This window comes from Lissotriton vulgaris, chromosome 5 (genome assembly GCF_964263255.1).
Source record: "Lissotriton vulgaris chromosome 5, aLisVul1.2, whole genome shotgun sequence".
Lineage (NCBI taxonomy): Eukaryota > Metazoa > Chordata > Amphibia > Caudata > Salamandridae > Lissotriton > Lissotriton vulgaris.
The window spans coordinates 512,780,696-512,795,029 of NC_141693.1; the positions used below are offsets into that span (position 1 = coordinate 512,780,696).

At 44.0% G+C, this 14,334-nt stretch overlaps 1 long non-coding RNA gene across 1 annotated transcript in view; it reads left to right on the forward strand.

Annotated features, from left to right (window-relative positions):
• LOC147711159 (uncharacterized) overlaps nt 1-7,423 on the forward strand; it is a 143,592-nt gene extending 136,169 nt beyond the window's left edge. The window contains exon 4 of the long non-coding RNA XR_015295663.1: nt 7,153-7,423. This is a non-coding gene — a long non-coding RNA (uncharacterized LOC147711159). The remainder of the gene's footprint in view (nt 1-7,152) is intronic.
• The last annotated feature ends 6,911 nt before the right edge of the window (nt 7,424-14,334 follow it).

The window sequence follows — 14,334 nt, forward strand, 5'->3', positions numbered from 1 at the left end:
AGTTGCTGAATCTGTGGTTCCAGAAGAGGGATTCATTGGATTCCGATAACTTCTTTTAAAAAAAAAATGTATTGACATCACATTAGAGTAATATACAGTAATTCATAGCACAGATTCAACGATATACATAAAAGCAACAATTAAAGCAGGGTTAATTTTACAATAGCAAAAGAAAAGAAAAAGGATCGAGTCATAATACTTAAATAATTAGCCTGATCTTGGGGATTCAATTCGTAAATATTAATTCCCTCATTAATAGTCAGTAATACATTATACTGAAATATCCAAAGAGCCCCAAATTCTCACATTTTTGACCATAGAGGCTGTGCCCCTAACGTTAGCCAATGCAAATTCCATACCATAGGTCACTTTAATGATACTTCACAAGTTGACCTCGCACACCAAAAACAATATAATAAACACAATATTAGTGCTTGGTAAACATTTGTTTTGTGACAAAGATGGAATCCAATAGTTCTCCCAAGAAAATTCCAAGTCAATTTTCTTCGTTTTATTCTTTCTTTTATTATTCAAAATTTGCAGATAAAAATAGCCAACGCGTTTCGTCCGAAACCGGACTTCTTGAGGGCTTAACGCAGTGTATCTTTATGCTACACGTCCCATCCGTCTTGATAGTTGTCTAGTCAATGGGGTTTTTTAATTGTATAGTTGGCGGGTCAAGCAAATCTTTTATCATCCGTTAGTTATATTCCAGTTAGAAAAGAGAAGAATAAAGTATATGCCATGAATTCGGCGTCGTCGTCTCGTACGTGTGCGGTCGTCTGGTCTGTACCGACAGACCAGACGACCGCACACGTACGAGACGACGGATGGGACGTGTAGCATAAAGATACACTGCGTTAAGCCCTGAAGAAGTCCGGTTTCGGACGAAACGCGTTGGCTATTTTTATCTGCAAATTTTGAATAATAAAAGAAAGAATAAAACGAAGAAAATTGACTTGGAATTTTCTTGGGAGAACTATTGGATTCCATCTTTGTCACAAAACAAATGTTTACCAAGCACTAATATTGTGTTTATTATATTGTTTTTGGTGTGCGAGGTCAACTTGTGAAGTTTAATGTATAAAACAAATGCCTGTTTGTTTTATGTTGGGATCTAGGGGGTTGTATCCCAGACCATTCGCACCCATACTACAACAAAAGTAGGAACTTGACCCTCTGTGCGGCCCTTACAGCCTCATCCCCTTTTCTGCTTGACCAAAATCACTTTAATGATAGACCACCAATCATAAATTGTTGGTGGTAGCGGAGAAAGCCACACCCGGGCGATTGCGAGTCTTGCCGTTACCATCATAATGGAGAATAGTTATACCCCAACATAATTTCTAGAGTAGTACATGTAGGTCCTATGCCAAGTTTGTTATAAAACATTAATCCCATCTCCTGCCAGTAAGATTGTAATTTCGGACAGTCTATAAACATGTGTATCAAGTTTGCAGCTTGTATCCCACATTTAGGACATTTAGGGCCAGATGTAGGTGGCCTATTACCGGTCAGTAACGGCCGAAATTGTCAGTTACCAACCAGTAATAGACTTTTCCTATGGAGGGGGCATATTTATCGATGTGGTAAATAACGAATCAGTATTTACTGATTCGATATTTACCGAATCATCATTTACCGATTCGGTATTTACTGAATCGGTAAATGAAATGTAGGAAGCACTTCAAACAGTGCTTCTGGGCTTACAGAATTCGGTATTTACCACCAACTATTAGTTGGTGGTAAATAACGAATTCCTATGTAAATGCAAATATGTGCATTTACACCTGTGCCATGTGACAGACATACATGCCCTTAGGGCGACCTGGAGAAGGATTTGGAGTCTCTGCAAGCATGGCTTTTAGATAGGCTGAACAATCTTGCCCCAGTGTTGGCCCCCCGCTTAACATTGAAACGGGTTTCGGCTCCCTGGTTCACCGCGGCACTGTCGGCTGCGCGGCAGCAGTGTAAGGCAGCCGAAAGAGCCTGGCGTTCACAATACGACTCTGTGGCTAGGCTGACCTATAAGATGGCGGTGAAGGGCTATCACCGGGACATTCGCCTTGGGAAAAAAGCCTACCTTGCAGGGAGGATAGAAGCCGCCTCCAACTCCTGTAAGGAGATTTTCACCATAGTGAGAGAATTCATGGCTCCACCGTCCAATACATCTGAAGATATGCCCTCTGAATCGTGGGCTTCGGATCTTGCTAACTTTTTCACCAGCAAGATCAAACTCATCCAGGATTCTTTTCCACCGGTGGCGCCCGCGGGGCTCCCTAACCCCGAGGATGACCTGCACACTCTGGCCACGCTCGGTCCGATGCTGGCTGTGTTCCCACCTATCTCAGCCCCTGCTTCCTTAGTGCTTATGGGGAATCTCAAATCTGGGTCGCCTTTGGACCCTTGCCCGGCCAAATTCTTGGCAAAAATTGCGGAAGTGATAAATCCGCTGGCGAATCCACTTCTGAATCTCTCGTTGAGCCAGGGAGTGGTTCCGCAGGCCTGGAAGCAGGCAATGGTCATCCCGTTGCTCAAGAAGCCTGGTCTCGACCCTAAGGCCCTGGTCAATTATAGGCCCATCTCTTTGTTGCCGGCTCTTACGAAAATTCTGGAGAAGCATGTTCAGACGGTGCTCTCCAATTTTCTAGAAACACACGAGATTCTGCATGCCACCCAATCCGGCTTTCGCTCAAATCTCAGTACAGAGACCGCACTCCTAGAGGTCTCAGAAACCATTAAAGGGGTTCTGGACACTGGGGGCAAAGCCATGCTGGTGATGTTAGATTTGTCGGCGGCTTTCGAAACTGTCCCCCATGACGGCCTTCTCACAAGACTCTATGAGATTGGCCAACGGGGGACGGTGCTCAGCTGGTTTTCTTCCTTCCTAGCTGGCCGCCGGCAAACGGTCTGGGCCTCCCCAGATTCCGCCGTGATGCCGCCTCTGGGATTCGGGGTTCCACAGGGCTCTATACTGAGCCCGACCCTTTTTAACATCTTCATGACCCCTTTGGCGGCGCTGACGGAGTCGTTTGGGGCCCAGATCGTATCCTACGCCGATGACACCCAGCTCCTCTTCTCTTGTAAGAGAGGAGGAGACTTTGATGGAGAGAGTATCCGGGATTGCCTTGGGGCTGTTTTCAAATGGTTCCAACGGAACAGCCTCAAGTGCAATTCCGATAAGTCCGAGGTACTCTTCTTTGGGTGTGTTACGGAGCCAGACTGGCAAGCTTGGTGGCCCATTGACATGTTCCCTCCGTCTTGTTCATCCCAAGCTGCTAAGAACTTGGGGGTCAAGATGCACAAGGGTCTGACGCTGAGATCCCAGATCCTTGGTGTGACGGGCACATGCTTCGGCCTCCTTAAGATGCTGCGGAGGTTTTTACCTCTTCTCTCTGAGGAACATAGGAGGCTGACCGTGCAGGCTCTGATCAGCTCTAGGTTAGATTACTCCAACGTTCTTTACCTGGGCCCGCCAGAGTACCTGCTGCAGCGGCTGCAAGTTGTGCAGAACGCTGCCGCGAGGGCCATTTTTGGCCTGAACAGACGAGCCAGTGCTACGGGCCTGCTGCAGACTCTACACTGGCTTCCCATCCGCAAACGGATTGCTTTTAAGGCATTAACTTTGGCCTATAAAGCTCTTCATGCGGTGGGAGCGAAGTACCTCCAAAAGAGACTTGCCTTTTATCATCTGGCTTGTTCTCTGAGGTCAGAATCTCTGTTCCTGACGGCTGTGCCGCGAGTGAAGAGAGCTCGCATTGGAGGCCGCTCCTTTGGACTGCTGGCACCTCAGTTATGGAACACATTGCCGCTAACACTCCGGGGAGCTACCAGCCTACTTGCATTTAGGAAAGGCCTCAAAACCTGGCTGTTTACCCAGTAGGCTGCTCTGCTGTTCTCTCTGTCTTTTTTTCTCTGCATTCCTCCCTCTTTTATTACTGTGTTGTGTTATTTTACTGTAGGTCTCCTTATTTAAAGCGCCGGGACACTCTTTTTGAGTAGTCGTGCGCTATACAAAAATAAATATAACATAACATAACATAACTAATCAGGGGTGCAACAGGGTGTCAAAGTGACACCCTACCACCCTTGACTTTTTCACAATTTTACCGAATCGGTAATTACCGATTCGGTAATAGACATTCATTCCTATGGGCCTCCAGGCCCATAGGAATTAATGGCAAATACCGAATCGGTAAATATAGAATCTTACTGATTCTGTATTTTTTACCAAATTATTATCTACATTGCAATTACCGATTTGAAAATAGGGGGCATATTTACCGATTTGGTAAATAACGAATCAGTATTTACCGATTCGGTATTTACCGAATCATCATTTACCTATTCGGTATTTACCAAATCGGTAAATGAAATGTGGGAAGCACTTCAAACAGTGCTTCTGGGCTTAAAGAATTTGTTATTTACCACCAACTATTAGTTGGTGGTAAACAACAAATTCCTATGTAAATGCAAATATGTGCATTTACACCTGTGCCATGTGACAGACATACATGCCCTTAGGGCATGTATGTGTGCCACATGTGCACTAATAAGGGGTGCAACAGGGTGTCAAAGTGACACCCTGCCACCCTTGACTTTTTCACAATTTTACCGAATCGGTAATTACCGATTCGGTAATAGACATTCATTCCTATGGGCTTCCGGGCCCATAGGAATGAATGGCAAATACCGAATCGGTAAATACCAAATCTTACCGATTCTGTATTTTTTATTATCTACATTGCAATTACCGATTCGAAAATACCGAATCGGTAACATTTGGTATTTTTGAATCAGTAATTTACAATTACCTACATCTAGCCCTTAGTCTTTTCTCCTACACAACCTCTTGCCCATCTACTAATTCTTTCGGGTGTATTATACAACATACCGATTGTACGAAATTGTTATAGTTGCAGACTCACAGAATGGACCGAGTCGCCAATAATGCCCAAAGCCTCTGTGATCATACCAGTTGTTATAACTAAGTTTAATGTTTGACTCCATTGAAGCGCTAACTTTTCACACCCGTCAGCTTTAAAGCTAGTTAGCAGCTTGTACATAGTACCTATAAGAGATTTAGTTTTTTCCTCATACAAAAGATCCCATACTGAAGATTTTATAATAAAATTAGGATCAACATTTTACTGAAGATAATCCCTTATCTGTACATATTTAAATAAAAAGTTAGCAGGTAGCTTATATTGAAGTTGTAAAGCTTCAAATGTTTTGAGTCCTTCAACATCATACAAATCCCCTAGAAGTAGGATTCCATACTTAGACCATGATCTATCTCTAAAATCCAGAAAGATTTCTGGTAGCATCGGGTTCCCCCACAATGGGAGTTTAGTATGAAGTATTGATAAAGTACTTTTGGTGGCCATAGCCCACCATATAGAAACACAGTCTCCAATCGTCTTAAATTTAACACATATAAAATAATTTGGATCGTTAATACGATAAAGAAAAAATAAATTGTCATCCCTCAAGATCAGTCGATATAAAGAGTCCCTCTGTTCAATTCCTAACAAAATACGAAGACGCCCTGCAAATGATAACCAAAAATACTATCTGAAGACTGATAGTCCGAGACCCCTTTGTTTATAACGTAATTTAAGTAAGTCAATAGCCCGACAAGCCTTCTTAAAGCCCCACAAATAAAACTACTTAAGCTTCCATCCAATTTTTTAAAGAAAATGTTGCAAAGTCGTAAAGGAATGGATCTAAATAAATACAAGAATTTAGGGAGTATTTTCATCTTTATTAAATTACATCCCCCCATTAGCCCTATAGGAAGCTTATGCCATGTTTTTAGAATTTTGGCAGTTTCGGTTAATAGAGGAGTGTAATTTAAAAATATTATTTGACCTATTTTAGCAGAAATTTTGACCCCCAAATAAGTAGCGGAAGTGCAATTCCCCAAAATTGTCAGATTAGATTCCAAATTAAGGAGCACCTGCGTCTTATTCATGTTTAATTTATATCCAGATACTGATCCAAATGTATTTGCTGCCCTCTCAATAGCTAAAACGGCTTCTGCAGGTTTGGTAGAAAAAATTGCCAGATCGTCCGCATGTGCAGTTATTTTTAAACCACTAAAAGTAGTTTTTAAAGGCTAAATATTTTTATCCGCTTGTAGAGCACATATAAACAGGTCTATGTAAAGGGCAAATAACAGCGGTGAAAGAGGGCAGCCCTGCCTTGTGCCGCATAAAATGTCAAATGACTTAGAGTATGCCCCAGAATATGAAAGTTTGGCTCTAGGTTTACAATATAAAGCACGGACCCATTCTCTGAACTGTCTCCCAAGGCCGAATGCAGCTAGTGTAGCTCATAAAAATTCCCATTCAACCTTATCAAAGGCCTTTTCAGCATCTAAATGGATCATACCAAGCCCCACCCCCTCTTTTTACGCATAATCAAAAGCTCCAAACGCCATATTAACATGAGATGTGGTATCTCTACCTGGTATAAAACCATGTTGAATATCGGATACCAGATTGGCCAACATTGGAGCAAGACGATTAGCAAGAATCTTCAAAAATATCTTAGCGTCTTTATTAATAAGGGAGATTGGTCGGTATGATCCACAGTCAGTAGGAGTTTTCCCTTTTTTTTAAAAAAAAAAGACAATCTGGGTCATATTCCATGACTCTGGTATCTTATTATCTATACCAATGTGTTCGATGACTGCAAAAAATTGGGCTAGCAGAATAATTTTAAACACCTTATAAAATTCAATTGGTAGAGAATCTACCCCTGCAGCTTTGCCTGAAGGTCATGAGGCAATAGCTGTTCCTATTTCTTCCATCGTGATAGTGTTATCTAGTGAAACAGCTTCATCCTCTCTTAAAGCTGAAAGAATGCTTTCAGATATATATTGGAGCATGTTTTCTGCATCGGCTACCGCAGAAGGTGAATAAAGTTGCTGATAAAAGAGTGAAAATTCTCCCAAAATCGCTGCCGTTTGATTATGAACACTGCCATCTCCACTTATAATTGCATTAATTTTGGTTTGAGCATGGGCTTCTGCTGATTGAAAAGCTAGCATTTTACCAATAAGTTTGCCATATTCATATTGCTCCTGACGATGTTTATTGTACTTCTCCGCACTTTTTACCTGAAGTATTTTTTTTATTTCTATTCTAGCATCCAGCAAAAGAAGAAGTAATTGATCCTGATCCTGTTGACCTTGTATTATTGCCTCCGCATGTTGATCTTCCCTGCGGTGTAGGGTCGAAATTAATTTATCTAAATCCCCTTTTCTTTGTTTTCTTTGGAGCCAAATATAATGTTGAGTCACTCCCCTAACGGAAGCATTCATAGCATCCCAGACCACCAGAGGAGAAGCAGTCCCTGCATTCAATTAAAAAAAAGTCGGTTACTGATGTTTCATATCCGAAATAAAAATTTTGTCAGTTAATAAGTATCTGGGAAAAGAAAAAAGTCTTGTACTCCTATTTTCTGTAATAACAGCAAAGGACAGCAGGATAGGGTTAAGGTCAGAGGTTACTAGAGGGGAGATTTCAATGTCTGACAAAGCTAATAAATTCTCAGACGCCCAGGCCATGTCTATTCTTGAGTAAGATTTATGAGGTGCTGAGTAGTAGGTACAACCAGGAACAGATGGGTGTAGTTGGCGCCAAACATCCTGCAGAGACTGTAGTCGGGCCAGTTCGAGAATAGCTGCCCTAACCTTACACATCCTGCAATTGCCTCCCCTTTTAGTAGAATCAATATTATAATCAATCACACAATTAAAATCACCCATTATCAATCGTTCACCCCCCAGTTCAATGTATCTAAATTAAGAAAATCAAACATGTGAGCAATTGACCATCGTCTCTTTGGATCAGCCATTACTTTAATTATTTTACAGGGAAACCTCTTGTCCTTTAAGAAAGCAGTCCCTTTCATAGAAATGGTTTGAGAGGTACAAACAATAAGTTCATATCCAAGGTGTTTCAACAAATGGCGGTCTTTATAAGCCAGGTGAGTCTCAGTCAGAAACACCAAGTGAGGTTGATATAGTTTTTACTCTTCCTGCACCAGTTTTGGTTTGCAGGCACTATTAAGACCAGACACATTCCATGCCATACGTTTTATCTTAGCCATACCCAAAGCCATTTTCTTTTCAAAACCCCTTTACCAAGAAAACTAAATTTAATTAACAAGCTATAACCGTAACTTAATTTCCCTTTTGTGATGTCTTTTTTTAATTTTTGCAAACACCCCTGCCCCCCAAATCAACTCCATCCCTCCCTCTGACCTGAGAGGCCATGGAGATCCCACCCCCCACCCTGTTCCTTAAAGGAGGAATCCTCCCTTTAACTTGCTGCTGCTAGTTTGGCAGCCTAACCGAGCCGCCCCCACAGGGAGTTGCCCCCCACATTCCCACCAAAAAGAAAAAGAAGAAAAAGAGCAGAAAAAAAAGGAGAAGAAGAAAGAGAAGGCTTGGGATAAGCATTATCGCTATCCAATCTTAAATCCAGCCTAATTGTCTTATCCTTCTCAGAAATTTTAGATCTTCATTTTTTCCCCTGAGTAGCTACCATTTGCCACTTAGATATAGCAGATCTAGCTTCGGAATCATCAGTAAAATAATAAGTCCGCCCATATTTGACAATCTTCAAGCGTGCCAGCTCCTGTAGATAAACTCGGGCCCCAAAAGCTTTGAGCTGGTCAATTAACTGGTGGAGCTACCAGCGTCTATCCATTGTAATTTTACAAAGGTCGGACCTAGCAAAAAATGTGACAGATTCCACGGTAACTGGTGTGTTAGGTCTTGCTTTGAGAGAGACAGCCTGTCGCAGTAAAAAATTCCCCCCAAAAACTATAAATGGACGGGAAGAACTGCTTACCTGACTACGTTTAGCAATGGGCAATCTATGTACTCTTTGCAGTTGAGAATCCGAGTCCCAGTCAGATAAGTCTGGAAATGCCCTCCTAAATAACTGTACCAAGTAAGCGCGAGGGTCCGCCCCTTCCACTCCTTCGGGAATGCAAAATATGCACAGATTCTGGCGCCGCTGGAGGTTTTCCAAATCCTCCAATTTTAGTTGAAGAGTTGCAATCTGAGTTGTCTGCTTCTGTACAGTAATGTCTGTGAGACTTACAGTATTCTCTGCCTCTCCCACTCTGTGCTGCAAGTCTAATACATCGTTAGCAAGGCCACCAACTTTTACTGTAACCTCCTGGAGTAAAAGTGAAATTTTATCTGTATCTGATTTGGCTTGTGCAAAATGACCTTGAGTTTCTGCTAGTTGGTCTCTCAGGAACTGCACTATCGAAGCAAGCGTCGGGTCTGAGTCTTTCAAAGAGGCCGAATGCTGAGTTGTATCCGATGAAAGGGAAGCAACAGTAATAGATGTTTGTTGAGCATCTGCCTCTGCCTCTCTTTGCCCTCCAGTGGGGGAGTTTACCTTCTCCACTTATTTTATAGCAGTATTATTAGCTGGCATTTTGCAAGTGACAATATCCTCACTAGGACTGCTGCCAGTTATCCGGGAGACCATGCTTTTTACTCCACCCTTTGCTTAGACCCACTTCCGCAAAGAACTGTTCTCTGAGCTACATTTTCCATACAATTCGATTAACAGCTGAATGTGAAGGTCTTGAGGCGGAAGCCGGGACCCTGTGTTAGCGTGTGATGAGACTGTGATTTATTTTCCTTGACTTTTAATTTGCACTTGCACTTGCACGCGTTTTTAGCTTGACTTTGCTAAAATTTTAATATCAGACTTTCGATGCTCGGAACCACTACTGTCCTCCTCGAAGCACTATCGCTCCCATTGCAGACGATTAGGTACTGCTTGGGGTCGACCACTTCGGGTGCCATCTTGAGTGAGGCGAGAAGCTGGCGAGCAGTCTAGTGCTCGGCCCCTCAAGCCCCACAGGCATAAAAACTCGGAGAAACTCCTGCATTCAACGATAAACAGCTGAATGTGAAGGTCTTGAGGCGGAAGCCGGGACCCTGTGTCAGCGTGTGATGAGACTGTGATTTATTTTCCTTGACTTTTAATTTGCACTTGCACTCATTTTTTGCTTGACTTTGCTAAAATTTTAAAATCAGACTTTCGCGCGCTCTGCGCTTGTATTTACCTGCTCGGAACCCCTACTGTCCTCCTCGAAGCACTATCGCCCCCATTGCAGACGATTAGGTACTGCTTGGGGTCGACCATTTCGGGTGCCATCTTGAGTGAGGCGAGAAGCTGGCGAGCAGTCTAGTGCTCGGCCCCTCAAGCCCCACATGCATAAAAACTCGGAGAAACTCCCGCATTCAACGATAAACAGCTGAATGTGAAGGTCTTGAGGCGGAAGCCGGGACCCTGTGTCAGCGTGCGATGAGACTGTGATTTATTTTCCTTGACTTTTAATTTGCACTTCCACTTGCACTCATTTTTAGCTTGACTTTGCTAAAATTTTAAAATCAGACTTTTGCACGCTCTGCGCTTGTATTTACCTGCTCGGAACCCCTACTGTCCTCCTCGAAGCGCTATCGCCCCCATTGCAGACGATTAGGTACTGCTTGGGGTCGACCACTTCGGGCGCCATCTTGAGTGAGGCGAGGAGCTGGCGAGCGGTCTAGTGCTCGGCCCCTCCCGCCCCACAGGCATAAATGGTTCCCTGGCATCGGAAGCGCAGCGGGCGCGCCCGTCCGTGCCAGCTCCGTGCCTAGGGCCAGTCACGCTGCTTGTCTCCATTCCACTCAGAGGCTAGCCTGGTCCAGATTCCAGCTGGTGGCCTTGAACAAGGGAGCCTGCACCCCTCAGGTTCGGTGCAATCTCGCATCACCTAGCCGCCCCCATTTTAAATGTAAAAACTGCACTTTTTTCCTAACCACTAATAAAAAATGTCCTGATCCCCAGCAAATGCCCCTCCAACGCCAATACGATCCTACACGGCCGGCTTATTGAACTGCCGTTCTTTGCCGTGCCACTCAAGTGACATATGGCTGTTGCTCTCATCGACGTCCTGGGATTTACTCTTTCTCACAGAGACTTGGATTAAGGACTCCTCTAGCCCAGACATCACCCTTGCCACGCCCCCAGGCTATCGCCTAATAGGTATAAGCTGCGAAGGAGCGAAGTCCGGTGGTGGAATTGCTGTCATTTTACAAAATCATTTAACAATCACCTCCAGGAAAATCCCCAATTTAGGGCCCATAGAGGCACTCTATTTTTCCATCTCTGAGGCCTCCACTGCCATATTTTCGGGTGTCCTGGTATACAGCCCCCCGAGTAACCCCCAGCCTGCCGTTGCCTCATTGTTGGCGGCCATTGCAGATTTGTCTCTCAAACACCCCCATTTCACTGTATTAGGGGATTTCAATCACCATGTTGATGTAAGTGACTGTACACATGCTAAAAATCTCTTAGACTCTATGCAAGGATTGAATCTGACCCAATGGGTCAGTGTCCTACACATTCTGCAGGTCATACCCTTGATTTAATTTTCTCTAATTGGTCTGACCTTAAGGTTCTCCCCCCATGCCTCTCACGTGGTCTGACCACTACCTGATTCCGTTCGTAGTGTCTATACCCCGGCCGCCTAAGATGGAATCTACCATCAGAGAACAGGGCAGAAAATGGCACAAGGTCACATGCATGGCCCTGGAGCAAAAGTTTAGGAGTAGATCTGATCCATTTTCTGCTGATCTTAATGCAGTAGTATCTACTTTTATTAAAGATCTTTCTGCTGCCATTGAGCAAATCGCTCCTATGCAGAATCTTACCTCCTTAAGATCTAAACCTTCGGCCCCCTGGTTCACAATGGAACTACGGGTAAACAGAAGTAGATGCAAAAAACTGGAGCGTTCATGGTGCCGGACATATGACCCGATGGCCAAATCCCTTTACAGATTAGCCCTCAAAGAGTTTCATAAACTCAAATGCATCACCATGAAACAGTACTTTGCGGAAAAAATTAAAAGAGCGGAAAATTCCACCAAGACCCTCTTGAACATTGTTAAAGAGTTCGCTAATCCCTCTGCCTTGGCCTGCCCCGTCACCCCTAGCCAACTGCTTAGCGAAGGCCTGTCTGATGTCTTCTACGAGAAAATCGCTAACATCACGGCAACAATTCATCAGAACCTTATAGCAGTAACTTCAGATCATGATACCACCTGTGCAGAAGTGTTCACCTCATTTAAACCTCTGACTAAAGATTATGCCTTGTCCCTGTTCCTGAAGTGTAAATCAGGATCCCCGCTCGATCCAGCCACGGCTCAGATTCTGAACGATATAGCTCCGCTATTGATTGAGCCTTTGTTAGAAATTTGGAATTCCTCCCTGCAATCAGGCCTTTTTCCCTCCCTGTGGAAACATGCGCTGCTGCTACCAATCCTAAAAAAAACTGGTGCTGACCCACTATGTTTTAGCAACTACTGGCCTATCTCACTCCTCCCCAAGCCAGCAAAAGTGTTGGAGAAGGCAGTACAAGAACAACTGTCCGAATATTTAGAAGCTAACCAGCTGCTTCATGATACCCAGTCAGGATTCAGGCCAAACTTCAGTACTGAATCAGCTTTACTAAAAGTGTCTGAGTCAATTCGCGAATGTGTGGATAGGGAAGAGGAGGCCATGTTGGTCCTCCTCGACCTATCCGCAGCATTCGATACCATCTCGCATGACACCTTGCTGAATCGCCTTCATGAGGTGGGTATTGGAGGGATCCCGCTGGCCTGGGTGAAATCATTTTTGATGGACAGATTTCAACAGGTCTTCCTCTGACCTTTTGTCTACACGGAGAAACCTCTGACATGGGGGGTTTCGCAGGGATCGTCTCTCAGCCCTCTTTTATTCAATGTGTACCTGATGCCGCTGGCGAAAGTGGTTGAATCCTGGGGCGTCAGAGTGATCTTTTACGCTGATGACACTCAGCTTGTGTTTTCTTTTAAAGACCACTCTGAAAGCTCTTGCCTGGTGAACATTGCCTCCTGGATGTCCGCCAACAACCTAAAATTGAACACTGATAAGACGGAGGTCTTATTTTTTAACCTGAAATCTTCTATTCCCGCCAATATTTGGTGGCCGTTCGAACTTAATCCCCCCCCCCCGGCACCAGTTCAAGCTGCCCGTAATTTGGGCTTCCAATTTGATACAGCTCTATCCTGCAAAACTCAAATTAATAAAGTTTCGGCATCTTGCTTTGGAAAGCTTCGAATGATTAAAAAAATCATCCTTTTCCTGCCACTTGATTCCCGCAGGACAGTAGTCCATGCCCTAATAACGTCCCATTTGGACTACGCAAACAGTCTGTATGTCGGAGCCCCGGCGTATCTCATTAACCGTCTGCAGACAGTGCAGAATACAGCGGCCAGGCTGATTTGTAACATCCCTATCGCCACTCTATTTCACCTTATTTGGCCAAACTGCACTGGCTACCAGTGAGATACCACATTCAGTTCAAGGCTCTGGTTCTTGCCTTTAGAGCTCTCAATGGTCGAGGCCCTGCATACTTAAGGCATAGACGTAAGATGACACATGCGACGCGGGATCTTAGATCTAATCACCTTCGCCTTATGTTTTGCCCACGATTTCGTCTTCCACGCACGGGTGGTAGGGCCTTTGCTGTGGCCACTTCCAAACTCTGGAACCTACTACCGTTGGAACTCAGATTTCTGACATCAGAGCCTCTGTTTCGAAGAAAACTTAAGACCTGGCTCTTTTCTCTGATCTAGCCTTCACTGAACCTCTCCAGCTGAACCTCTCTGGCCGTCACATGTACACAGCGCCGGGACACCCTCGTCGGGGGTAGCTGAGCGCTTTACAAGCTTCTAAACAAAATAAATAAATAAATAAAATAAATAAAATATTTTGATTTTGATTTGATTTTTCTGAAAGTTATCCAATCTCTGAGGGGTCTTTTTATTCTTAGCTTTACTCTTAGTTTTCTTCCCCAATGGGGTCTTAAAGACAACTTTTCCATGGCCTCTTAGAAGTAAGTCCGCAAAAAATCCGCTGCAATAGGGTTGTTTAGTACAGCTCAGCGGGTTGGCATTCTTCTCTCCGTCTTATTCGCCATATTTCCTCCGCTCCAATATCAGGTACCTATACGGGTAGAATCGGGGTAGGGAGACATTCTCTCCTGCGGCATGCTCCGTGGCTGTGTCAGACCACCATCTTGCTCCTCCCCCGCAACTTCCTGGATTCTGATAACTTCTTACGAAATAAATTCCTACTTTGATAGGAATGACTGCTGACTAAAGAGCTTGTGCTAAGGGAATACCTTACAGAATGCACAACACAACAGACAAAGCAGACTTAAACAAAATGGGACTTACTCAACTAGGATTGCACGCACAGACAAGCAGAGGTAATTGGGGTCTCC